Here is a 26,212-nt window from a genome sequence, read left to right on the forward strand (position 1 = left end):
GGAAGGTCTGCTGGAGTTGGCTGATCTAGGATGGTCTCGGCTGGGAATATGAATCTCTGCTTCATGTCATGTCTCATCTTCCAGCAGGCTAGTTCGGGATTGTTCTCCTAATGAAGGCAGAGGGGCAAAAGAGAATGGAAATGTTCAAGAACTCTCGATCTTAGAATTGGCCAAGATGGCCAGGTGCGGTGGCTCACACCTGTAATCCCAGCACTTTGGGAGGCTGAGGCGGGTGGATCACGAGGTCAGGAGTTCAAGACCAGCCTGGCCAAGATGGTGAAACCCCGTCTTCACTAAAAGTACAAAAATTAGCCGGGTGCGGTTGCAGGCTATAATCCCAGCTACTTGAGAGACTAAGGCAGGAGAATCACTTGAACCTGGGGGATGGAGGTTGCAGTGAGCCGAGATCGCGCCACTGCACTCCAGCCTGGGTGACAGAATGAGACTCCAACTCAAAAAAAAGAACCAACCAAGAGGTCTTGGTTCAAGACCTTAGACTTGGAACTGACATACCATTACCTCTGCCACATTCTACTGGCTAAAAGTAAGTCACAAGACAGCCCAGATTCAAGGGGTAGGGAAATAGACTCCATTTCTTAATGGAGTTGCTGGCAAAGTCACAGTGCAAAGTGCTTGAAGAATTGCAACCATTTTTTTGCAATCAATCTGACATGGAAACCATCCTAGTCCCAAAAATAGATGAAAGGCAGTGGCATTTCCCAATATTCTGGACTATGCCCACTTCCCTACCAAAAACCCTTTGCTCACTACTGCCATTTCCCTGCCCCGGTCTGTCTGTCTTATTAACACTAGACTGGGGAGGGAGAGATATAATGACTCTAGAATTGGGCAGATAAAAGGATGTGTCTGACTTCTTTTTTAGAGGTACTAAAATTCAGACTCTTTACTAACCACTGACTTCATCGCTGTAGTTTTTATAACTATGAAAGTTTCATTAGAAAGTATACTTAAACTTTCTCAGTGAGCCATCCCAGCCAGGCCATACTTGTATGAGAATGCTGTCAAATTCCAGGAAACAGATGTTCATCTAATAAGATGAATTTTTACTAATACTTCCACCCCACTGTTAATACTATGTTTGTGATTTGAATTTAAGACACTAAACTTCTGCAATTTATTTCCTACAATGTGGCTGAGATCATACGCTTCCCAGAGGTACACCTTTGAAATCCCCTACATGATACTACTGACATGATATCTGACATTTTTATGCCAAGAAGTGACTGTTACAATGTATTGGAAAGAGCAATGGGGTTGGAATCAGAAGACTTGGCTGGTGCTGAAGTCAATGGAGCATAGTGGTCAGGCATACGCTCTGATGTCCCATTGCCTGGATCTGAATTCTGGGTCTGTCTTATGTATTATATAGCCTTGGGCAGGTTACTTAGCCTCTCTGTTTCTCAATTCCCTCATCTATTAAATGGGGATTTAAAAAACTACCAACCTCACAGGGATAACATAATTCAAATTAAAATGCTGAGAACAATGCACGCAGGAGTACATACTACCAGAGCATTGTCTATAGTTATTGGCTTAACTCTTGCTGCCTGGATATCATCTGTAAAGTGGGAGCAATATTCCTTGTCAAACCTACAGCACTAACTTTACTGGATCCTTCAACTTCAGACCTCAGATGGGCTTTCCTGTCCCTGAAACCGTCTTGGAAACAAGCCTTGGTTCAGGCTGACCCATAAGGATAGGGCATTTGGAAGGAGAAAGTGGGATCCAGTCATTCCTCTACTAGTTTTCTTCTATTTCCTTGTCTGTATCATTAATTCCATGCTAGCATACTCTACTGTGTTCCTGCCGGGTGCTATGCTCAGCTAATCTGCACTGCTGTCAGGAAGCCAGTAGAAATACATGAAGGGATTCCTTCTCACTTCCTGTCCCCTCTCTGTTTCATCAGCCATCATCTGGAAAGGCAGGACACCTACTGTAGATGACCTGTGGCCACTCTACCCCGAACATGCAAGAAGTCAGCTTGTTGTGTATGGCTTCCCTGCCCTTGGAGTCATTCCCTTCCAAGACTCCCCCTTTGTTTAACCCTGAGCCTGGGGAGACTGAAGAGTGCACAACCTCCCCAAGAGCTGAGAAATACTTTCTGTGCTATCTGAAAGGCAAAACATGAAGGGGCAAATGTGCCTTCAAAACACAGCAATGTGCACTTTCATTTGGGGACTGCTTCTTGGGTACTTTTACCAAGTCCTGGCAACCCTCATTAATTGATATTTCCTCAAAGTACATGTTCTTCTCCATTTCGGCTACTCATAGCTTAGTTCTGGTCTCACCCTGATTCACCTGGAACATGGCAACAGTTTCCTCCCTGCTTCATCTTCTCCTTTGATACCAGAGAAAATGTGCTAATCAGCCATTTTTCGGTAGTTGTCCAGTACCTACAGGATAGTCAAAACCTTGCATGTGTGATCTCTTACAGGTCTCCTGTGGTTTTCCTCCATCCCCATGATATGCCACTTCCTCATAAACAAGTCTCATTGCAACCAAATTGAACCCCTCCTCATGCCCTTGACCCAAAATGCCCTTTCCCATGAAATGTCTCTTCCTTACTTCTATTCTCGCAAGCTTATCCTTTGAATGGCATCTTGAATGTCACCTCCTTCAGGAAGTCCCCCCAGAGGTCCCAAAGAAGGTTTGCTGTTGGACTCCACAACACTAAGTACCTACCTCCATTGGCAAACTTATCATATTTTGGTGTGGTTTTGTGTTTACATAGGCAATCCAGGTCTTAGTCCCATAGAGCTGGATAAGGTCCATTGAATCCCTATTCTATACTTTGTGAAAGTCTAAAGACTTTCCCATGGCTTCTGTGAATTTCTCAGGGTCTATATTTTCCTGGTTTCCTGTCTTCAGCTCCTGCTTCTATGCCTACTTCCTTTAGTCTGCACAATGTTGACCCTGGTCACACCTGGGTCATTGGATAGGGGTGTATAGACTGTGCCTTGCTCAAGGGCACCAAGCTAAGGGGGCAAGACATTCTGAAAAACCAGTCTGTGCCCTGCTCACCTTCTGCGTTCATCCAGAATGGGGTCCTTTTTACTAATTTGCACAAATGTACAGCATGGGCTAGCAGTGGTGCTGTGCCCTGCCCACATTTGCCTATACAAAACCTTCCTGATACCAAGTTTTTGTAGTACAGAAGACTACCAAAATCCTGGGCTGGGGCTGGAGGAGTTGCAGTGATGTTTCTGCTCTTAAATTTTTTTTCTTTTTTCTCTTTCAGAAAATTTGTATAAATTTAAGGGATAAATTTAAGGGTAATTAAGCATAATTTTTTTTTTTACCTAGCTATATTGCATAGTGGGGAAGTAAGGGCTTTTAGTGTATCCATCACCCAAATAATGTACATTGTACCCATTAAGTAATTTCCTATCATTCCTCCCTCCAACCATCCCCTCCTTGACTTTTCTGAGTCTCCATTTCCTATCATTGCACACTCTATGTTCATGTGTACACATTATTTACCTCCCACTTATAAGTGAAAATATGTGGTATTTCTCTTTCTGTTTTGAATTGTTTCACCTAAAATAATAGCCTCCAATTCCATCCATGTTGCTGCAAAAGACAGGATTTCATTCTTTATGACTGAATAGTATTCCATTGTGTATATGTACCACATGTTCTTTATCCAGTCATCTGTTGATGGACACCTAAGTTGATTCCTAAGTTGATTTATCTTGGCTATTATGAATAGTGATGAGATAAACATATGAGTGCAGGTATCTTTTTGGTATATATCTTTTCCTTTGGGTAGACACTCAGTAGTGAGATTGCTGGGTCAAATGGTAATTCTATTTTTTTGGTTCTTTAAGAAATTTCCATACTGTTTTCCATTGAGGTCATACTAATTTACATTCGCACCAACAGTGTTTAAGTGTTCCCTTTTCTCTGCATACTCACCAACATCTGTTATTTTTTGACTTTTTAATAATAGACAGTCTAACTGGTGTTACAATGACATCTCAATGTAGTTTTAATTTGCATTTCTCTGATGATTGGTGATATAGAGCATTTTTTTTCATATGCTTCTTGGCCATTTGTATGTCTTCTTTTGAAAAATGTCTATTCATGTCCTTTGCCCACTTTTTTTTTTTTTTTTTATTATACTTTCTTTGCCCACTTTTTAATGCGATCATTTGCTTTTCTATTGTTGAGTTGTTTGAGTTCCTTGTAAATTCTGGATAATAGTTCCCTGTCAGATGCATAGTTTGTAAATATTTTCTGCCAATATGCAAGTTATCTGTTCGCTCTGTTGATTATTTCTTTTGCTGTGCAGAACCTTCTTACTTTAATTAAATCCCATTTGTCTATTTTTGGTTTCGTTGCTTGTGTTTTTGAGGTCTTAGTCATAAATTCTTTGCCTAGATCAATGTCCATAAGAGTTTTCCCTGGTATTTTTATAGTTTCAGGTCTGACATTTGAATCTTTAGTCCATTTTGAGTTGATTTCTGTGTACAGTGAGAGATATGGGTCCAGTTCCATTATTCTGCATATGGCAATCCAATTCTCCCAACACCATCTATTGAAAAGGGTATTCTTTCCTTAGTGGATGTTCTTGTCAGCCGTGTTAAAGACCAATTGGCTGCAGATATGTGGCTTAATTTCTGCATTCTCTACTCTGTTCCATTGACCTATGTGTCTATTCTTATACCAGTACCATGTTGTTTTGGTTACTATAGCCTTAAAATATAATTTGAAGTCTGATAATGTGATGCATTTAGCTTTGTCCTTTTTGCTTAGAATTGCTTTGGCTATTCAGGCTGTTTTTTGGTTCTATATGAATTTTAGGATTGCTTTTCTAATTTTGTGAAAATAACATTGATATTTTGATAGGAATTGCATTGAATCTGTGGATTACTTTAGGTTGTAGGGTCATTTTTAACAATATTGATTCTTCTGATCAATGAGCATGGGATATTTTTTCCATTTGTTTGTGTCATCTGCAATTTTTTTCATCAGTGTTTTGTAGTTTTCATAGTAGAGATCTTTCACCTCCTTGGTTAGACACATTCCTAGGTATCAAATATTTTTTAGTCTCCTCTTCATCAGGGAAATTTTTAGTGCCATTTAGTCCTTCAAATCTCAAACTGTACACCAGGTTACTGGTGCCTTTCATCCCTCCTGTCTTTACTCCTTTTCTCTTCCCTTCCCTTGCCTCCCTCTCTCCCTCCTCCCCCTCCCCTGTCCCCTTCCTCCTCGTCCTTTTCTTCTTTTCCTTCTTCTTCTTCTCTTTCTCCTCTTCTTCTTGTTCCTCCTCCTCCCCTTCTTTTCTCTTCCTCTTCTTCCTGAAACATCATAAACCAGTTTCTGCCAGCTTCTGCAGCTTCCTCACTTTTTTCACTGTTCATAGAATGAAAGAGAGTTAGGACTTTGCTCTGGATTAGGCTTTAGCTTAAGGGATGGTTGTGACTGGTTCTTCTATCCAGACCACTCAAACTTTCTCCATATCAGTAATAAGGCTGTTCTGCTTTCTTATCATTTGTGTGTTCCTTGGAGTCAAACTTTTTTCTTCAAGAACTTTTTCTTTGCATCCACAATGTCACTATTGAGCACAAGAGGTCTAGCTTTTGGCCTATCTCAGCTTTCAACATGCCTTCCTCGTTAAACTTAATTATTTATAGTTTTTTAAAGTGAGAGACTTGTGACTCTTCCTATCACTTGAACTCTTGGAGACTATTGTAGAACTATTAATTGACCTAATTTTAGTATTGCTGTTTCTCAGGGAATAGGGAACCCCAAGGAGAAGGAGAGATGGAAGAATGGTGGGTCTTTGGAGCAGTCAGAACACACACATTTGGCCAGGTGGAGTGGCTCACACCCATAATCCCACACTTCCATCAATCATCCTCCCCGCAGGAAGACCAAATTTCATATCTACACAAAAAAAAAACACCATCAGAAGAACCGAAAATCAAGTGAGCAATCACAGTACCTAATTTTACCTATAGATTCCGGAAAAATATAATGAAGAGGGCAGGAAAGACAATCTTGAATTGCCAACACCACCCCTCCTCAATCCTCCAGCAGTGGCTGCGGGGCATGGAAAGAGAATCTGTGCACTTGAGGGAGGGAGAGCACAGTGATTGTGGAACTTTGCATTGGAACTCAGTGCTGCTAACACTGGGCAGAACAACATCCATGGAGGGAGCATTTAGACAAGTTCTAGCCAGAGGGAAATCATACATTTCAGAAATGGGAACTTGAGTTTCAGCATGCCTTACCACCACAGGCTAAAGTGCTCTGGGGTTCTAAATAAATTTGAAAGGCAGTCTAGGCCACAAGGACTGCAACTCCTGGGTAAGTCCTAATGCTGTGCTGGGGTCAGAGCCAGTGGAGTTGGGGGTATGCAACCTAATGAGACACAAGCCAAAGCAGCTAAGAGAGCACTTGTACCACCCCTCCCCAAACCCAGACAGCATAGCTTGTAGCTCTGAAAAAGACCCCTCCTTCCACTTGAGGAGAGGAGAAGGAAGATTAAAGAGGACTTTGTCTTGCAAGTTGAATACCAGGTTGGCAACAGTAAGGTAGGGCACCAGGCAGAGTCCTGAGACTCCCATTCCAGAATCTATCTCCTGGGCAACCTAGACACACCCTGGACCAGAAGGGAACCCAGTGCCTTGAAGGGAAGGACTCAGTCCTGGCAGGATTCATCACCTGCTGACTAAAGAGCTCTTAAGCCCTTAACAAACAGCAGTGATACCAAAGTAGTACAACACGGGCATTGGGTGAGACTCTGAGACACGGTGGTTTCAGGTGTGACCCAGCACATTCACAGCTGTGGTGACTATGAAGAGGGACTCCTGCTTGAGAAAAGCAGACAGAAGAGTAAAGCGGACTTTTTCTTGCAGCTTAAACACCAGCTCAGCCATAGTGGAGTAGAGTACCAAGCAGGCTCTTGGGATCCCTAGCTCTGGGCCTTGGCTTTGGATGGCATTTCTGGACCTGCCCTGGGACAGAGGGGAGCCCACTTCTCTGAAGGGTGAGTCTCAGGCCTGGCAGCATTCACCACAAGCTAACTGGAGAGCCCTGGGGCCTTAAGTGAACACTGGCAGTAGCCTGACAGTACTTCCCATTAGCCTGTGATGATGATGGACACAGGCAGAGACTCTTCTGCCTGGGAAAAGGGAAGGGAAGAGTGGAAGGACTTTGTCTTGTGGCTTGGGTGCCAGCTCAGCTGCAGTAGAATAGAGTAAAGGTAGTTTCTAGGGTTTTTAGCGCCACGCTTTGGCTCCTGGATGGCATCTCTGGACCCGCCTGGGGCCTAGGGGAACTTGTTGCCCTGTAGGGAAGGACACAAGCCTGACTTGCTTTGCTATCTGCTGATTATAGAGCCCTAGGTCCTTGAGAGAACATAGGCGGTAGCCAGGTAATTTTACAGTGGGCCTTCAGTGAGGCACAGCACCATGCTAGCTTCAGGCCTGAACCAGTGCAGTCCCAGTGGTAGTGGCCACAGAGGTGCTTGTGTCATCCCTTCCCCAGCTCCAGAGAGCTTAGTACAGACAGAGAGACTTTGTTTGTTTGACAGAAAGTAAGGGAAGAGAAGAATCTCTGCCTGGTAATCCAGAGAATTCTTTCAGACCTTATTCAAGACCTCCAAGGTGGTACCTCTACAAGTCTTCAAGAAACACAGTGTTACTGGGCTTGGGGTGCCCCCTAATGCAGGTAAAGCTGCAGTGGCCAGAAACTCAAATCACAACACCCAAGTGCCCTTGTGTACCTGGAAAACCTTCCCAAAAGAACAGGTATAAACAAGCCCAGACTGTGAAGACTACCATAAATACTTAACTCTTCCATGCCCAGACACTGAAGAACATCCACGAGCATGAAGGCCATACAGGAAAACATGACCTCAACAAACGAACTAAATAAGGCACCAGGGGCCAATTCCAGAGAGAGAAATTCACTGTTTTGAGGAAACTCAAAGAAATCCAAGATAACACAGAGAAGGAATTCAGGTTCCTATCAGATACATTTAACAAAGAAATTAAAACAATTAAAAAGAAACAAACAGAAATTCTGGAGTTAAAAATATGCAGTCAACATACTGAAGAATGCATCAGGGTCTCTTAATAGTAGAATTAATCAAGCAGAAAAAAGAATTAGGATGAAGGATACAAAGTATTGACCCTGGGTGTGTCTGTGAGGGTGTTGCCAAAGGAGATTAACATTTGAGTCAGTGGACTGGGAGAGGCAGACCCACCCTCAGTCTGGGTGGGCAACATGTCAAAACCCTGTCTCTACCAAAAATACAAAAAAGAAAAAATTAGTTAGGCATGGTGGCATGCACCTGTAGTCCTAACTAATCAGGAGGCTGAGGTGGGAGGATAGTTTGAGCCCGAGAGGTTGAGGCTGCAGTGAACCAAGATCAAGCCACTGCATTCCAGCCTGGGCACGACAGACTGAGACTCCGCCTCAAAAAAAAAAAAAAAAAAAAAAAAAAAAAGAAAGAAAGAAAGAAAAAAGAAAAGAAAAGAAAAGAAAGAAAAACTTCAAATAAGCAACCTAATGATGCATCTTAAAGAAGTAGAAAAGCAGGAGCAAACCAAACCCAAAGTTAGTAGAAGAAAAGAAATAATAAAAATCAAAGCAGGGCCAGGCACGGTGGCTCATGCCTGTAATCCCAGCACTTTGGGAGGCCAAGGTGGGCAGATCACAAGGTCAAGAGATCGAGACCATCCCGGCCAATGTGGTGAAACCCCATCTCTACTAAAAATACAAAAATTATCTGGACATGGTGGCGCATGCCTGTAGTCCCAGCTACTGAGGAGGCTGAGGCAGGAGAATTGCTTGAACCTGGGAGGCGGAGGTTGCAGTGAGCCGAGATCACACCACTGCACTCCAGTCTGGGCAACAGAGTGAGTCTCCAACTCAAAATAAAATAAAATAAAAAAATAAAATAAAAGCAAAATAAATAAAACTGAAATGAAGAAAACAAGACAAAATCCACAAAACAAAAGTTGTTTTTTAAAAAAGATAAACAGAATTGATAAACCTTTAACCAGACTAAGAAAAAGAGAGAGAAGACCCAAATAAATAAAATCAGAGATGAAAATGGAGATATTACAACCGATACTACAGAAATTCAAAGGATCTTTAGAGGTCACTATGAGCGACTATATGGCAATAAACGGGAAAACCTAAAATTTACCCTGATGTGATAGTCACACATTATATCCTGTATGAAAACATCTCATGTAACTCATAAGTATATGCACCTACTGTGTACCCATAAAAAATGTTTAAAATAAAATAAAAATAAAGTGAAGCTTAATAAAATGAGGTGTGCCTATACCTATCTCCTGGAATTGCTGTAGGGATTATTTGAAATGAAGTATGTAGTGTACTAAGGACAGCATCTAGCATATTTCTAATTGAGCATTAGTGAGTGTTTAACTCCAGAAAAATAGACATTGTTATAATTCCAAGCGATCATTGCTCAGAAGAATCATCAAGTTTAATAGAAACTGCTTGAAAATCAATGTTCAGAGAGATAATAATTCAAAGAGACCTCTAATAATTTTCAGCTCAGTAAAAAGAAAAAAAAAATGCCTGTATACACACTTTAGTTGTTGGGATACGGATAAACACATTTTCACGTCTCACCCTGAAGAGTCCATGGAGCTGCCATGTGACAAACAGCTTCATTGTTACATTGTGGAGTATCTGCCAAGAGGAATTTTGGGTTAAGCCTCATATTTGAAACCACTGTTGGTTTTGTATGACCCTGGCAGCTTAATCCAATGACCTGTATCTCCCAATTGGCATCATAAGAGCCCCTCTTTGTGCCTAAGTTTCATTGCTGCAGAGGATGAACACCCATCGACTTGGGTGTTTCAACATGCCCGGGTCAGACATCTTCCCCAGGTGCCTTGGAAAAGTGTGTCTCTCTCGGTCAACTGCCATAAGAAATCTCATTGCATGTCGCTTCTTTGGGCCTCAAACATCCTTCCCATTCTAATATTTTAGACTCTTTAAAAACGTTTTCTTCTGAAAAAATTCTTCCTGACATTGAATTAATGCCTTTAAAGGGGTTTCAGTAAGGTATAATTGCTTATGTGCACCCACTGAGGGAAAGTAATTTTTTGGAAATATAATGAACCCGAGAAGCTTCCCCATTCATAGAATCATAACAAACTTTAAATAAGGTAAATGTCTGAACTCAGGGAAATCTTCAGAATGAAGTGTCACAGTCCTCCGTCTGGGTGGAAATAAAAAACCGAGGCTCGCCTTCACCCTGAGCTTCCCATGGTGAATTGTTGTCATATACCCCATATTTGAAGTGAAACCACCTTCAAATACCCTTCAAACTGGATGAAATTCATCCAGCTGTTTTCACATGTTGTGGAGCCAAGGAAACAGAGAGAAACTGAGTCATGGTTATGTAACTTCTGCTGCTGCTGCTGCTGCTGCTGCTGAATAATGAGCCAGTGGACATATGAGACTGTCAGCCTGGCTTAAAGGCCCTGAGCAGTGGCAGACAGTACCCGCACTCGGCAAGCCTTCAGCAAATGCTGCTGTTATGTGAAAGACCCAGAGTGCAAATGCACATACGCCCCATCATTATCTCCATGAAAAACAAGTGAGGAGACACAGGTAAAGTAAAAAGACTGATGGAAAATACACCCAATGTCAGTCACAGTTGCAGTTGGGCACAGGGATTCTTTCTCTTACTGCTTTTCAATATTTTCTCATTTTTCTTGAATAAACAAGTATTACGTTCATCATGAAAACAGCACAGGGTGTTACTCAATTTTGAAAGATATTTTTAAGACGCTCTACTTTGCCTACTCTCAGTCTTTACAAATCAAATATTTTCCAGACCTCTGAAATGTTCTGTGAGAAGGGACATGAGGAAGATTTTTGAAAACTGACAGGGAACCATCCTCTGGCAATAAGGCTGATTGTCTTTCTTTCCTTCTTTTTTTTTTTTTTTTTTTTTTCTGTCTTTCTCCCTCCCCACTTTTCTTTCTGTCTTCTTTCTTTTTGGGGGGAAGTGGGGGGTGGGACAAATGGGGCTAAATCAATGATTTACAGCTGTGAGAGTTGCCACATTTATTTCTTTAATTGGTTTTTCTACCAACATTTTCTATTGCCAAAGCTTCCTGTGCAAAATGAAAACATATAAACATTCAGAAGTTGTTATTATTTTGCAAGCAAAACAAAATTAATTTCTCCTAAAAGCAACCAGACCATGTGGGTCAATTTTTTTAAGTTCCTCTTTTACACTTGGATATTTAGTAGCCAAAAACTGCTAGAATTCTCTTTACAGAATCCAAGCAATGTTAAAGGCATTGACCTCCGTTAAACTCCTGACCAGCCCAACTAGTGAATAAAGTAAACAAAAATCCCACAACTAAAGCTTGATTTTATGCTCCAGCTGTGGGACAGGATGTGGATATTTTAAAACAAACAAGCCAACAACAAAATGCAACCACCGCTACCAATTCCCAAGCACCAGGGTGTGGTCCCAATTCCTCAGAGCAGCACGCGTCCTTCTTTCCCAGAGTACTCCTGCAATAAATCCTTGATTGAAACATGACTCAGAACTCCTGAGCTGGAATTCCCCTGGCGTTAATGAAAAGCTCTGACTCAGGTAGTATGTGTGGACAGACTTAGCACAGGTTGATACAGCGGTTGACAATCTGCACTGAGGAGAATATTACTGTTCTCCTGTGATAGGTGCAGTCCTGACATTTTGTAGAGAAAGGAGGGAAGGGAATCTTCTCACATATTTCATCTCATTTCATCTGCACAACAACCCTATGAGGTGAGGATTATTGTTCCCATTTTACAGATGAGGAAACTGAGGCCTCAAGAAGCAAAGTGACTTGAATGAGAATTACCCAAAAAGTTAGTGACAGAGTCAGAAGTAAATCCAGATCCCCATAACAATTGCCCAGTAAGAAAGGAATGGAAATTCCCTGGTATGAAGGATGCATTCCAAGAATCTTGATTAGGAATTCAGGATTCATTCTATAAATCTCTATTAGGACTTCTCAGACACGATGTTTTTCTTTTCTTCTTCTTTTATTTTTTTAAAGTTATTTATTTATTTATTTATTTATTTATTTATTTATTTATTTATTTTGAGACAGGATCTGGCTCTATCACCCAGGCTGGAATGCAGTGGCTCCATCATGGCTCACTGCAGCCTCAGCCTCCCGGGTTCAAGCAATCCTCCCCACTCAGCCTCCCAAGTAGCTGGGACTACAGGCATACACCATTACACCTGGCTAATTTGTTTTTGTATTTTTTATAGAGACTGGGTTTCACCATGTTGCCTAGGCTGGTCTCGAACTCTTGGAGTCAAACGATCCACCCACCTTGGCCTCCCAAAGTGCTAGGATTACAGAAATGAGCCACGGCACCCAGCCTTGTTCTTTATCCAAAAGTTCAAGGCATCTTAACCTGACCCTGTGTCAAAGAGGGTTTCTGAAAAGTTTGAGGAAAGGTGGAGGGCCAGGTGCAGTGGCTCATGCCTATAATCCAGGCATTTTGGGAGGCTGAGGCAGGAGAATCCCTCCAGCCCAGGAGTTCGAGACCAGCCTGGGCAACATAATGAGGCTCCATCTCTACAAAAAATAAAAATAAATTAGCTGGGCGTGGTAGTGCATGCCTGTAGTCCCAGCTACTTGGGAGACTGAGTGGGGAGAACCGCTTAAGTCCGGTAAAGGCTGCAGTGAGCTGTGATGGTGCCACTGTACTCCAGCCTAGGTGGCAGAGCTAGATCCTGTCTCAAAACAAAAAGGAAAGAAAAGCAGAAAGAAAAGGTGGAGTTATTTTTTAAATGGCACTTCTGCTGACAGTGTGCCTTATGTAGCCTGTCACCATAGCAACCGTCACTTTCCCGTGGAGTTGGCACGACTAGGTCTCAGGAGATGAGGAAGGTGCTTCTATCTTGTCTCTGAATCTTGTCACCCGATACCACAGGAGCCAGCTCTTCTGGCCTAATCCTCAAATGGCCACAGCTCCCTTAGCAGGCTTTACTTTAGCCGGGGGGGTTATGGGGTTGGAAGACAATGGGTAAATATTTTAGGATGAACTCCTCATAAAAGAACAGGGAGGCCTGGGAGTGAGTTTCCCCCAATCTAATCTGTTCTTGGTTGGACAACAGTCTTTAGGACTGTGCTAGTTCACAGTAAAGGGACAGACTGTTTACTGCCGACTTTATCTAGGTTGCAATGCGGTGTTAAAATAAGGAGAAAATGCTTTTTGAAAAAAAATACATACCATGAGGAAATTTTTTTTCAGAATTAGCGGTACATTATAAGGCACCCAGATAATGTGTCTATCCTAAAGCCCCTTAACCACTATAAAACCTTGCCTCTCTAGAATCTCAGCAGGATTTTAGACGAGGCACTAGTTTAGGGAAGAAGAAGGTCAGCATGTGTTCACTTGGAGTAGAGATAGATTTCCTTCTTTTTGAAGAAGAAGAGCAGAGGTGGAAATACACGACCTGAAATAGATGTAAAAATGTGTCCCCTCAACAGGCCTTGGTTCCCACAGCTGAACTGCTGATGCTGCAAGCAGGCCTGTGCTTCATATGAAAATGACCACTTAATTTTGGCTCTAATTTCCTTTTGGTCATAATTACCTGTTATTATAATAATCTTATTACCACAATACAAAACTCCAGAGACTAGAGAAGATATAAAAAATCACCACTAATCCTACCACCAACCAATAACAACATTTTAGAGGGACTTTTTTCCTTCAAGTCTTTGTCCCTGTCTGAGTTTCATTCAGCCATTCAATAAATATTTATTGAGCAGCAACTACAAGTCAGACACCATGCTCTTTTCCACTGTGGTAGTCATTGTGGTAGACACAATCTTTTCCCCATTTTCACCAAATAGTATGAACAGCTTATATTTCCAGCATTAGAAAAGATAAAGACAACTGAAAAACACTCAAAATTAAACTCTGTTCTTGAGGCCAGAGGTGATGCCCCGGGAGCCTCTTGGGATATCCTGGAGGCAGGAGGTAGTGCAGGGTATGATGTCTGGAGGTTTCATGTTCATTTCTGCTGGGGAGAGCAGGCTGCTTTAACCGCTTGAAGAGCAGTGCTGGTCACTCATCTCTGGGCAGCTCCACGGCCCCAGTCACACACAAGCCCTTTCAACAGGAGAAGCATCCTCATCTGATAGGAGCAGGCCTTTCCACACCACACACCCCACACCTACTCTTACCTTCGCTGACCTGAGGCTTGGGCAGGCTGGAGGCCTTAGTTACTTTGTCACAAAAAAGAGCACAAAACCTCTAGATAGTCCATCGTGCCCTTGAGCCCTTGGAAAAACCAAGCTACCAGCCCCTGCTTGCCAGTGTTGCACCTGTGACAGTCAGCCTGAGGCTTCACGGTCTGAGTCCCTGGCCTCCTGCCCTGCCCACACAGGGATGTAAATACAAAACCACCACATCTTGGGAATCTGACACCTAGCCTGGGGTTCCCAGTGTCTCTGCCCTACCTCCTAGGAATGCCAGCACTCTCGTCTCCTGCTTGCCTCCACCCCCTCACTCTCTGTCCTCCCCTACCGCAGGGCCTAAGCTGCTCTCCTCACAGGTTCACTGATGCCCCCTATCCAAGCCTCTCAAGGGAGCTTGAGCTGATAGAAGATGGAGAAATGGGTCCAGCAGACTGTTGGAGGCCTTCTCATCATGCTAGGGAGCTTGCTGAAGAGGAGGCCCCACAGAAATGTGGGGTGTTCACTTCTGTGTTCGTCCATTTTGCATTGCTATGAAGTAATTCCTGAGACTGGGTAACATAAAGAAAAGAGGTTTATTTGGCTCACAGTTCTGCAGGCTGTACTAGCATGGCACCAGCATCTGCTCAGCTTCTGGTGAGGCCTCAGGAAGCTTTTACTCATGACAGAAAGCAAGGGGGGAGTAGGCATGGAATATGGTAGGAGAGGAAGCAAGAGAGAGTGGGAAGGCCCCAGACTCTACTTTTTATACATTTATTTTTTGAGAGAAGGTCTTGTTCTGTCACCCAGGCTGGAGTGCAGTGGTACAACCATGGCTCACTGCAGCCTCAACCTCCTGGGCTCAAGTGAGCCTCCTACCTCAGCCTCCCAAGTAGCTAGGACTGCAGGTACACACATCATACTTGGGAAAATTATTCATTCTTTGTAGAGATGGGGTTTCCCCACATTGCCCAGGCTGGTCTTGAATTCCCGGGGTCAAGCAATCCTCCCTACTTGGCTTCTCAAAGTGCTGGGATTATAGGTGTGAGCCACTGCACCTGGTCACAGACTCTTTTTAATAATGAGATCTCATGGTAACTAATAGAGTGAGAACTCACTCATTACCCAAGGACCTCACCAAGATGTTCATGACGGACCTGCTCCATGACCCAAACACCTCCAATCAGGCCCCGCCTCCAATACTGGGGATCACATTTCAGCATGAGATTTACAGAGGACACACATCCAAACCATATCCACCTCCCTCCCCATTCACTACTCACCACAACTCCTGCCACCATCCTTGTTCTTGGAGTGAGCAGCACAGGTGGAGACTGAAAAAAATAATCATATTAATAACAATAACAGTCAAAATTTCCTGATGAAAACAATGAGCCAGGAACAGTTCTAGGTTCTTCATGCATATCAGCTCATTCATTTAATCCTTGGAATACATTGGTTATCGTCCCCATTTTATATGTGAAAAAAGTTAGCCTTAGAGGGATTATATGACTTTCCCAAGGTCACACAGTTACTAAGTAGAAGAAGTGATTTGTAGTCCCTAAGTCTCACTCCAGAGCAGGGTTCCCAATCGCCATCCTATACCACCTCCTGTTCCATTTACTCAGTACCAACTATGTGCAAGGCCTTATGCTGGGTCCTTTATATGGGTGTATTAGTCCATTCTCCATGCTGCTATAAGGACATATCTGAGACTGGGTAATTGATAAAGGAAAGAGGTTTAATGGACTCACAGTTCCACATGGCTGGGGAGGCCTCACAATCATGGCAGAAGGTGAAGGAGGAGCAAAGGCACGTCTTACATGGCATCAGGCAAGAGAGCATGTGTAGGGGACCAACCCTTTATAAAACCATTAGATCTCATGAGACTTACTCACTATTATGAGAACAGCATGGGAAAGCCCAGCCCCATGATTTAATTACCTCCCACTGGGTTCCTCCCATGACACATGGGGACTATGGGAGCTGTAATTTAAGATGAGATTTCAGTGGGGACACAGCCAAACCATATCAATGGGTTTCTCTAATCTCAAAACCATCCTGCAAAGGAGGCAGTATCTCATAGTAGTAAGCAACCTTTAGGATTCAAATGGACTTTACCTAAAATCTTTTAAATTCAATTAAAGCAATCACCTCTAGTTTTGTGCCCTCCCCAAAACTCCTGACTAACATTGATTTGAGAGTGGGAGAGACCCACATTAAAATCCCAGCCCTTGTTGGCATGGTCATGCAGGCCTGTGGTCCCAGCTACTCGGGAGGCTGAGACAGGAAGCTTGTTTCAACCCAGGAGTTCAAGGCTGCAGTGACCTATGATTATGCCACTACACTCCAGCCTGGGTGACAAAATGAGACTCTCTAAAAAGAAAATAAGAAAAAAACCCCAGCTCTTACACACAGCAGCTTTGTGATCTTAAGCCTCCATTTCTTCATATATAAAATGGAGGTAATAACATGTCCCTAACAGAATTGCTGGGGGTGGGATTAGTTAAGTGAGATAATGCAGGGAAAACACAAAATACTGGTATTGGTGTCCAAAAAAATGCAATAGTATTAGTAATAAGCAATAACTATGAGAACCATGACACATGCACTGAGGGTTTCTCAGCTCCAAATTCCAGAATCTTTTCCACTTTGCAAAGAACATTGCACTTCTGAGTCTGCGACAAATGTCCCAGCGGTATAACCAAGGTTCTTACTTGAGTGACAGAAAATCCTATATTTTTTGAAACACTTGTTTGCTTTTATAGGGCATGCCTGTAGTGCTGAGAAATATGACCTTTTCTAACTTTTTATAAAGGATACACTTCTCTGCAGCCCCCTCATCACAACTTTGCTGCAAAAGTTCAGTAAGTTGGGCTCATGGGATGTCAGAAACAAATTTAGCAGTATTTAATCCAATACCCTTCATTCTACAAGGGAAACAACATGATATGATTTTGCCCTTTGACAACTCGTTTTGAGCACTTTGAATCATATTGCCCAATCAAAAAGTGAGGATAATATGCCTACTCCACTTACCTGAATGATATACTTCCTATGCTAAAGAAAAGGGAGTATTCAACAATACTTGCTAAAGCACAGTAAGGAAGACTTTACTCGTGATCATTGCAATAGGTACAGGGAGCACTGTAATGGGATTTTGCACACTGGGAGAGAGATTGGGTTTAACGCTGAATATAACATGGGCAAGTGGGAATTTATAGCCAAGAAGCAGGATGGGAGTGGGTGGATGGAAAATTACTAAGAAATTAGTGAGGAGAATTCTGGCTAAACTGACTATTATTGTTTGGATCTATGTTCCCACCAAATCTCATGTCGAATTGCAATCCCCAACATTGGGGGTGGGGCCTGGTGGGAGGTGACTGGCTCATGGGGTGATCCTTCATGAATAGTTTAGCACCATCCTGTTGGTTTGGTGCTGTTCTTGGGATATTAAGTGAGTGATCACAAGACCCGGTTGTTTAAAAATGTGTGGCACCTCTTCCCCTCCCTCTCTTTCCTTCTGCTCCAGCCATGTGATATGCTGGCTCCCGCTTTAGCTTCTGCCATGATTGTAAGTTTTCTGAGGCTTTCTCAGAAACCAAGCAGATGCCAGTATCATGCTTCCTGTGCAGCCTGCAGAACTGTGAGCCAATTAAACCTCTTTTCTTTAAAAATACCCCATTCTCAGGTACTTGTATAAGCAGTGCAAGAACTGACTAATACACAGACCTAACAGGATTCTTGCTGAAGGCAGGCCAGGGTGGTCTGAGGTCACCTGGGGGATGGTGGAGGATGAGAAACCTGATCATATACAGAGGGTGGGGCATTCTTGCTAAAATGACTTAGCAGGGTATTTGTTAAAACTGGATTTTATAAGGAAGTGTACAGATGGGCCTAGAAAAAGGTTCAGGAGCACGACTAAAGTCTCATTAAGCAAATAATTTTTGTCACCTAACACTTCTCCTTTCTCTCTTCCTCAATTTCCCATAAAACAAAAAAGGCCTTTTTTTTTTTTTTTTTTTGAGACAGAGTCTCACTCTGCTGCTCAGAGTGGAGTGCAGTGGTGCAATCTTGGCTCATTGCAACCTCCACCTTCCTGGGTGAAGTGATTCTTCTGCCTCAGCCTCCTGAGTAGCTGGGATTACAGGTGCCCACAACCACACCCAGCTAATTAATAAAAAAGGCCATTTCTGCTGTGGCGGTATCTCAGGAGGAAAGCAAAATGGTTGACGCTCACACAAATTCCAGGGATATTTGCATTGGAAAGGAAGTGTAAAATTTTCAAAAGTTTCAGCATGCTGGGAGCATTTTGAATCATGGGCAGTGGCAATGGCAAGAGTAACTTTCCTTGCGTTGCATCTGACCCTACTTACAAATAAGGTTCTTCTGGCAAGCTCCTAATTGTAGTACAAAAAGTACAGAGCCTTGAATCAGCAAATCTGCCTGAAAGTTAATCTTGTCAACCACTATCTATTTGCCTCTGGAGTCAATTGATTCCTCTGAGCCTTAGTTTTCCTATCTGTAAAACAGGGGAAAATAATACCCAATTGTTCGTTCTGTTGTGAGGACCAAAGTAAATAATAGACGCGAAAGCATTTTGAAAACCCTGGATAGCTACAGAGATGCAAGATGTTGTTTTGGATAGTAATAATTAAAATCTAAATTGTCACTGTTAACCATAAGACTAACAGCAACCTCACTTCCCATTTAATTCCTGGTAAAAAGCATTTTCCAGAATGACATCCAGCTTTCGTCTGTGGTTATATAGTTTACTGGTAAGTACTTGTGTACGGGTGGCAAGCAAAGTTCCCAGATGTGTCTAAGCCAATAGTCACACCAGAGACACATCATTTCAGGGTATGATTCCTTCTCTCTGAAAAACAGGAAAAAGGGTTTTAAGAAGTGGCACACACTTGGCCTGTTTAAGGGCAGCAAGGAAGCCAGTATGGTGAGCCCAGTGAGCGAGGGAAAAGGTGGTAGGAAATGAGATGAGAGACGCAGGAAAAGCCAAGCGCCTGTCAGGTCAAGAGGAATTTGGATTTTCCTCCAAGAGGGAAGAAACTGACTGGCTTTGAGCAGAGAATGAGATAATCTAACTCGAGTTTTAACCAGATCATTTTGGGGCAAGAGTACAAGCAAGGGGCCAGGGAGAAGACTGTTGCCATAAACCTGACAAGAGGCATGGTGGCTTGTACCAGGGTGTTAGCAGTGTAGGCAATGAGATGTGACTAAGCTCTGAATATGAGCAAGGATGTGTAGGAGAGAACGGTGTCAAAGGTCATCTAGGAACTGTGGCTTGAGCAACTGGAGAGAAGATAGTGGAGCAGGGCTTAGGGAGACCAGGAGTTCTGCTTGCAGTTTTGTTTTGCTTTTAAAATAGCTGAAAGAATTAAACTTTCGAGTTTCATTAATACATTTTTCTATATGCGATTTTTTAAAAAGGCACACCTAAAGCACATTATACTTTTCAAAGCAGTTTCTCATCCATTATCTCATTTGATCCTTCAAGTAACCTTGTGAGGTTGCTGCTACTAGCCCCACTGTATCTGTTAGAGTTTGAGCAGAAAAGTAGATTCACTAAGACTGAGGTAGCATAAGGAATTATTCTAGAAATTAGACCTTACGCAACTGCATTGGCTGCCGAAGTGTCTGTGTTGGGTGTTGTGCCTAAAGTTCACACAGGTCAGCCAGGCTAGAAGTCAGGAAGGACAGCTGGACATGAAATGATGGAGACCAAGAATGAACTGGAACTTAGTGGAAAATGAGGAACCCATGAAGGTAAACTGGAAGCTGCATCTGTCTACGATGTCCTCCACCCTCAGTGTTGTGTAGGACCTGCAGGAGAAGCTGTGCCCTTTGCATGTGTGGTGGTTAATACTGAGTGTCAACTTGACTGTATTGAAGGATGTAAAGTATTGATCCTTGGTGTGTCTGTGAGGGTGATGCCAAAGGAGACTAACATTGGAGTCAGTGGGCTAGGAAAGGCAGACCCACCCTTAATCTAGATGGGAACCATCTAATCAACTGCCAGCATGGCTAGAATACAAGGCAGGCAGAAAAATGTGAAAAGATGAGCCTGGCCTAGCCTCCCAGCCTACGTCTTTCTCCCATGCTGGATGCTTCCTGCCCTCAAACATTGGACTCCAAGTTCTTCAGTTTTGGGACTCAGACTGGCTCTCCTTGCTCCTCAGACTGCAGACAGCCTATTGCGTGACCTTGTGATCATGTGACTTAATACTTAGTAAACTCATATATATATAGATATATGGGATATATATATCTATATATATAGATATATGGGATATATATATCTATATATATAGATATATGGGATATATATATCTATATATATAGATATATGGGATATATATATCTATATATATAGATATATGGGATATATATATCTATATATATAGATATATGGGATCTACATATATAGATATATGGGATATATATATCTATATATATTAGTTCTGTCCCTCTAGAGAACCCTGACTAATACAGCATGCAACTGCATATACCCTGGCATGGGACTTGAAAAAGCTAAAGGATCTTGCAGGAGCTGAAGGGGCTGTGGGACCCGGGCAGCCACTCACCAAGCTGAGCAAGCAGATTAGCAACAGTGTGTATGCTGCTACAGCGTAACAATGGCTGCTGCTTCACTTCCACCTTCCAGATCTGGCACAGATTTCTGTTGTGGCCAACTCTAAAATCAGATCCGCACAGGAAAAGGAATTCTGAGAAACATGATTCCAGCTTAGCTAAACTGACGTGGTATAAAGATGAAGACAATGAAGACCCAGAGATGTTAAGTGACTTGCCCCGTGCTTTGCAGAACATTTGTAGCTGATTTATTAGGACCCGGTTTTGCTGACTCGAAGCCTACTGGCTTTAGTGGAACACTTGCTGCATGCCAGCTACTGAATCATCTGATCCACAACACCAATATGGAGTAGGTATTATTATGCCCAGTTTCTAGATTAAGAAATTGAGGCTCAGAAGGGTGAAGTCAATGAGTAAACATAACTCAACTATGGAAAGGTGGAACAGATTCAAATGCAGATTCGTTAGATCCCAAGCCCCACCCTCTTAACCTCCAGGTGTGTGGTCTTTCCCTCCACGAACCCGTGTCCCACAGTTTCCCTGAGTACGGTATCAGAAGATGGTTCACACTAAAAGAGACCCTGGCATCGCAATTTCCCCTCTGTAGTCTGTGATACTGGCCTGGGGCCAGTTCCCTCTCACTCCAGGGACAGTATAAACACACAGATATGCTTCAGTGAGTGCGATTAGGAGTTGTACTGAAGGGAACATGTATTCTAAGCACTGTAGGGTAGAATACACTAGAGCACAGGCCCAGACGTGGAAGAAGCCCAGCAGCTCTCAGCCACAGCAAAGAGAAGCATAAAAGTCAAGCAAGTGCCCCCACGGGTGCTGAGAATTTCCCACAAGTGCAAAGACACCAGAAAATAGGGCTGGAGCAGCAGCATGACTCAGTGGGGACCAGGGAAGACCTATTGCTTTAGTAATAAAATCTAAGGGTTGTGACTTCAGAGTTATCAAACAATGCTACATTCACTGAATTCTCCTAATAGTAATCATAGCTCTAATAAGAGCAATTAAGAGACATGTGTACCCCCATGTTTATTGCAGTGCTATTCACAATAGCCAAGATATGGAATCAGTCTAGATGTCTGATAAGAGATGAATGAATACAGAAAATGTGGTACATATACACAATGGAATATCATTCAGCCATAAAAAAGAATGAAATCCTGTCATTCCAAGCAACATGGATGAAACTAGAGGACATTATGTTATGTGAAATAAGCCAGGAGAAAACACCACATGTTCTTATTCACATGTGAAAACTAAAAAAAAAAAAAAAAACAAGTTAATCTCACAGAAGTAGAAAGGTGAACAGAAGATACTAATTTTAAAAAATGTATTTGCAGATACAGGATCTTCTTATGTTGTCCAGGCTGGTCTTGAATTTCTGGGCTAAAGTAATCCTCCCACTCCGGCCTCCCAACATGATGGGACTACAGAGATGCACTAATTTTAAAAAATTTATTTGTAGATAGAGGATCTTCTTATGTTGTCCAGGCTGGTCTTGAACTTCTGGGCTCAAGCAATCCTCCCACTTTGGCCTCCCAAAGTGCTGGGATTACAGGCATGAGCCACCATACCCAGCCAAGATTTGTTAAAGGATACAAAATTATAGCTAGATAAGAGGAATAAATTCTAGTGTTCTATAGCACTGTAGGAAGACTGTAGGTAATAATAATATATTTAGTTTCAAATAGCTAGAAGGAGGATATGGAGTATTTGAAACATTAAGAGATGATAAATGTTTGAGATGACGTCTATGCTAATTACCCTGATCTAATCACAACACATTATATGTATTAAAATATCACTATGTACCCCACAAATATGTACAATAATTACTTGTCAATTAAAAAATAAAATAAATGATTTAAAAATAATAGTAGCTATTAATTACTTATTTTAGTTGATTGTTTATTATTGATTGCCAGGCACTACTCTAGGCATTTCACATAAATTAACTCACAAGTATATACAGTAGGAAGTATTATTGGCCCATTTTACATACAGGGAAATTGAGGCAAAGAAAGGTCAGGTAACGTGCCACAATCACATGAACCAGGAGTCTGCCTTCAGAACCTAACCTCTCAACCTTAATATGAATCTGCTTCTCAGCAACCCTGTACGAGAAGGAGAAAGGAAGAGAGGGTGGCGGGATGATGGTGGTGCTCATTTTGCAGATGAAGAAACTGAGTTTTGGGATGGCTGAAGAAGTCGCCTAAAGCCTCCCTGCCAAGCCCAGAGTTGAAGCCAGAGCTGTGGAACTGCAAAGACCCTGCTCTTTTCACTTGACCACTCAGCCCTGTTAAGTTAGTGGCCCATTCAGGACTTGAGTTTGAATATCAAACTCAAGCCTAACCGCAGTTGCCTATGGTTTGCTAGAAGGACTTATTGCTTTCAATACCCAAGTGGGCAATTTGACTGCTGAGGTCAGCTCAGAGGCCAGAAGCCATCTGCCTGGTGAACAGAAGGGTCCTCTCAATTTTCAGTCAGGAAAGGACCAGGACTGACCTTCCCACCTTGGAAACATTGCCTTTCACCCTGGAACCAGAAGAACAAACATAGTCTGATTCTTGGAGATGAGGCAGCTCCAGTTTTAGGGTACAGTCATAACTGTGGTTGCCTCAGTATTCAGCCCCTTGGAGGCAAAGATGTAAACGCTCATCCATGATTCAACAAAATGCATTCACCAGTTTACTAGGCATCCGTTCCATGTGCCTGAAGGCGGACCTATAAAAGGGAGCTCACACACAGTTCCTGCCTTCAGTGACTTTATTGAGCAGCTGGGAAAACTCCAGTTCCCCTCCCATCGCCTCCCCATGCCCCCATATACCTAAATAATGCCAATATACACAGCCACAGGGACCAGTAGAAGGTGGTAGGAAAATGACTGATAAAAGTTTCTTTCATCATTCACTCAATTCATAACTAAATATACATTGAGTTTCTCTTATTTGTCAAGCACTGTACTACATGCTTTCGGTGTGAATCATATTTAACCTTCCTAATGCCCCTGTATAGCAGCTATTAATACCTTTATTTTGCAGATAAGGAAACAGACACATGAGGGAAAATGATTTGCTCAAGATCATCCTGTGAGGAAGTGTGAATAATTCCAGAACTCAGGTCTTCTGATTCTAGCTCAGTGTTCTTTTAATCACATCATAGTAGAAAGAGAATTAGAAGATCCTTGAGTAAGATACATGACCAGAGATGCAAAAAGGAGGCAGACAAGTGAATCGGTGGGGAAGGAATCAAAGTTTTTTACCTACCAATGGGGGGCAGATGTGATAAAGACAGCAAGCTGTCCGACAGAGGTTCATGTTCCCCTTTCACAGTGGAGAGATGTCATCAGAAAGAGACTGCCAGGCCAAGGTCTCTCTTTCCCCTTGCACCTTGGTGTGCCCATGTAACTTGTTCTCACAAGTGGAAGGTGAGCAGAAGTGATGCCTGTTGCTTCTGGGCTGGAGTGTTTCAGAAGTGAGGCACCTTCTTTAACCACTTTCCCCAGCAACTGGGAAAAACAAGGGCTCCTTTGGTCGCTGGGTCCCTGCATCCCTGCTTGGAGAACAGCAGCTTGGCAATTGGAAACATGCATTTGGGCTTAATGTGAGCAAGAAATGAACTTCTACTCTGTTGATTCATTCTACATTTAGGGGGTGTATTGCGACATCTAGCATTATCTTAACTAAATATGGCAGATGAGGCCAAAGTGCCAAAGTTCTGGGTTGTTGTGGAATAATTCATTCCACCTCAAAGATGGTCAGTTAAACCAATAAGGTACACTACACATAGGCTACCCACGCTTTCTGAGAACAGGAAAGGCCCTTGGTCAGATTGTGAACACCCCAGGGCTGAGCCTGTCTCATGGCTTTCCTCACTCCACTGTCTAGCACAGTACCTGGCTTGTATTAGATTCTTAGTACATGCTTGAATGTGATAACCCTCCAGCTTCTCTCTGCCACCAGAACACATGAGTAGCTGCAAGACTGAAACTTAGTGGCAAATACCCTGAAACCAGAAACACAGGGAGCATTTCTAGAATGTTTAGGAGGGAATCTGAACTAATCCTTGAGCCTCACCCAGATAGGAATCAGACAAACACTGTAGCACATGGCAATAGAGAAATATTTTGGAGTTAAGCAACATTACATTGATAATAAACAAAAGAAGGAATATCTCCATAAAATATCCTTGTGAAGGCCTCACCAGAGAAGATTTGCTATGTGATGAATTGAAGTGTTTTGATCCCGCTCCTAATCCATGACCATCCCTTGTATTCCAAAGGGGTTTTTCTGGTTAGGAAGTTTTATGGCGGGGGGGAGGTCCTTGAAATATCCTGAGGGAGAGTTTATGGTAAATGTTTTAACAGGGTACAGTAGCCAAAATATGATACTTGATGTAGAAAGAAACCCAGATGGTTGCTGAGATGTCAGGAAATGCAATTTTCTATTTTATCTGGGGAAAAGTTTTTCCCTGAATTCCAGAACCTACAGTGACGTGGCCTCACAAATAGTCTGATTTGAAGCCACGACACAAAAGCATCTTCCTCTGCTTGTTAGGGAGAGGATCTGGACCACTACTTCTGGGACCATTTGGCAACTGGATTAGCTCCCTCTAAGTTGCAGCTGAATACAAATGCTTTAGCTAAAAAAGAAAGTCATTCATCTGAAGGCCTGCAGGCTGATAAGCACTAATAAAATGATGAGAGACGGTACCAGACGACAAGAGTTCTGCAAATACTATTCCTTTATCACTAGTACTTTGAAGATATTTATCTTCACAACAACTCTGAAAAGTAGGTATCATTACCATCACTTTACAAACATGCTAACTAAATGCCAGTTATCCAGCTGGGAAATGGCAGACCTGGCTTCAAGTCCAGGTCTAGATGACACCAAAACCCACTATGCACTACAGTTGCTGTTTAGGTAATCCCCCTCCTGAGTCCAAATCCAACATACTTCCCACCACATCACCCCTGACTAGGGGAAAGGGAAAGACATTTTGCCTTATATCACACACAGTCCCTCTACATGAGGATTTTGCTTTGCTGAAGAGGTAGGGCTAAAATAATCTATGATTTTAAGGCTCAGGAGATGCCATATATCCAATCTCTCAGAAGACGCCTTGCCCCTTGCTTTGAAGCTTAGTTAATTCAGCTGCCGCCACCACCAAAAGCAATAACATAGACTTCTTCTATGTTCCCTGTGTCCTTACAGGTGCAGCCCTAATTTCTGTAACCTTCTTTTATGGTGAGGTGCCTGAAATACAATACTCTCAGCAGTTTAGAGCACAAAACTGATTTTAACACATTATGACACATCTGGGGATTCCAACCCCATGGAAACAGGTCAAATGCAGGCACTGAACCTTGCTGTAGA

General features: G+C 42.6%; 1 long non-coding RNA gene across 2 annotated transcripts; it reads right to left on the minus strand.

The window, feature by feature from the left end:
• Window positions 1-20: 20 nt before the first annotated feature.
• LOC108532898 (uncharacterized) lies at window positions 21-23,940 on the minus strand. Of its 2 annotated transcripts, XR_001886579.1 has the most exons (4): window positions 23,863-23,940; window positions 20,816-20,925; window positions 15,500-15,550; window positions 21-107 (listed from the first exon to the last, which is right to left on the minus strand). It is a non-coding gene; the product is annotated as an uncharacterized LOC108532898 (long non-coding RNA). The 2 variants fall into 2 exon arrangements; XR_001886580.1 differs by lacking the exon at window positions 20,816-20,925 and having other exon boundaries at window positions 23,863-23,922.
• Between the last annotated feature and the right edge of the window lie 2,272 nt (window positions 23,941-26,212).

Source organism: Rhinopithecus bieti, unplaced genomic scaffold, assembly GCF_001698545.2.
Source record: "Rhinopithecus bieti isolate Rb0 unplaced genomic scaffold, ASM169854v2 scaffold_6380, whole genome shotgun sequence".
NCBI classification, from domain to species: Eukaryota; Metazoa; Chordata; class Mammalia; order Primates; family Cercopithecidae; genus Rhinopithecus; species Rhinopithecus bieti.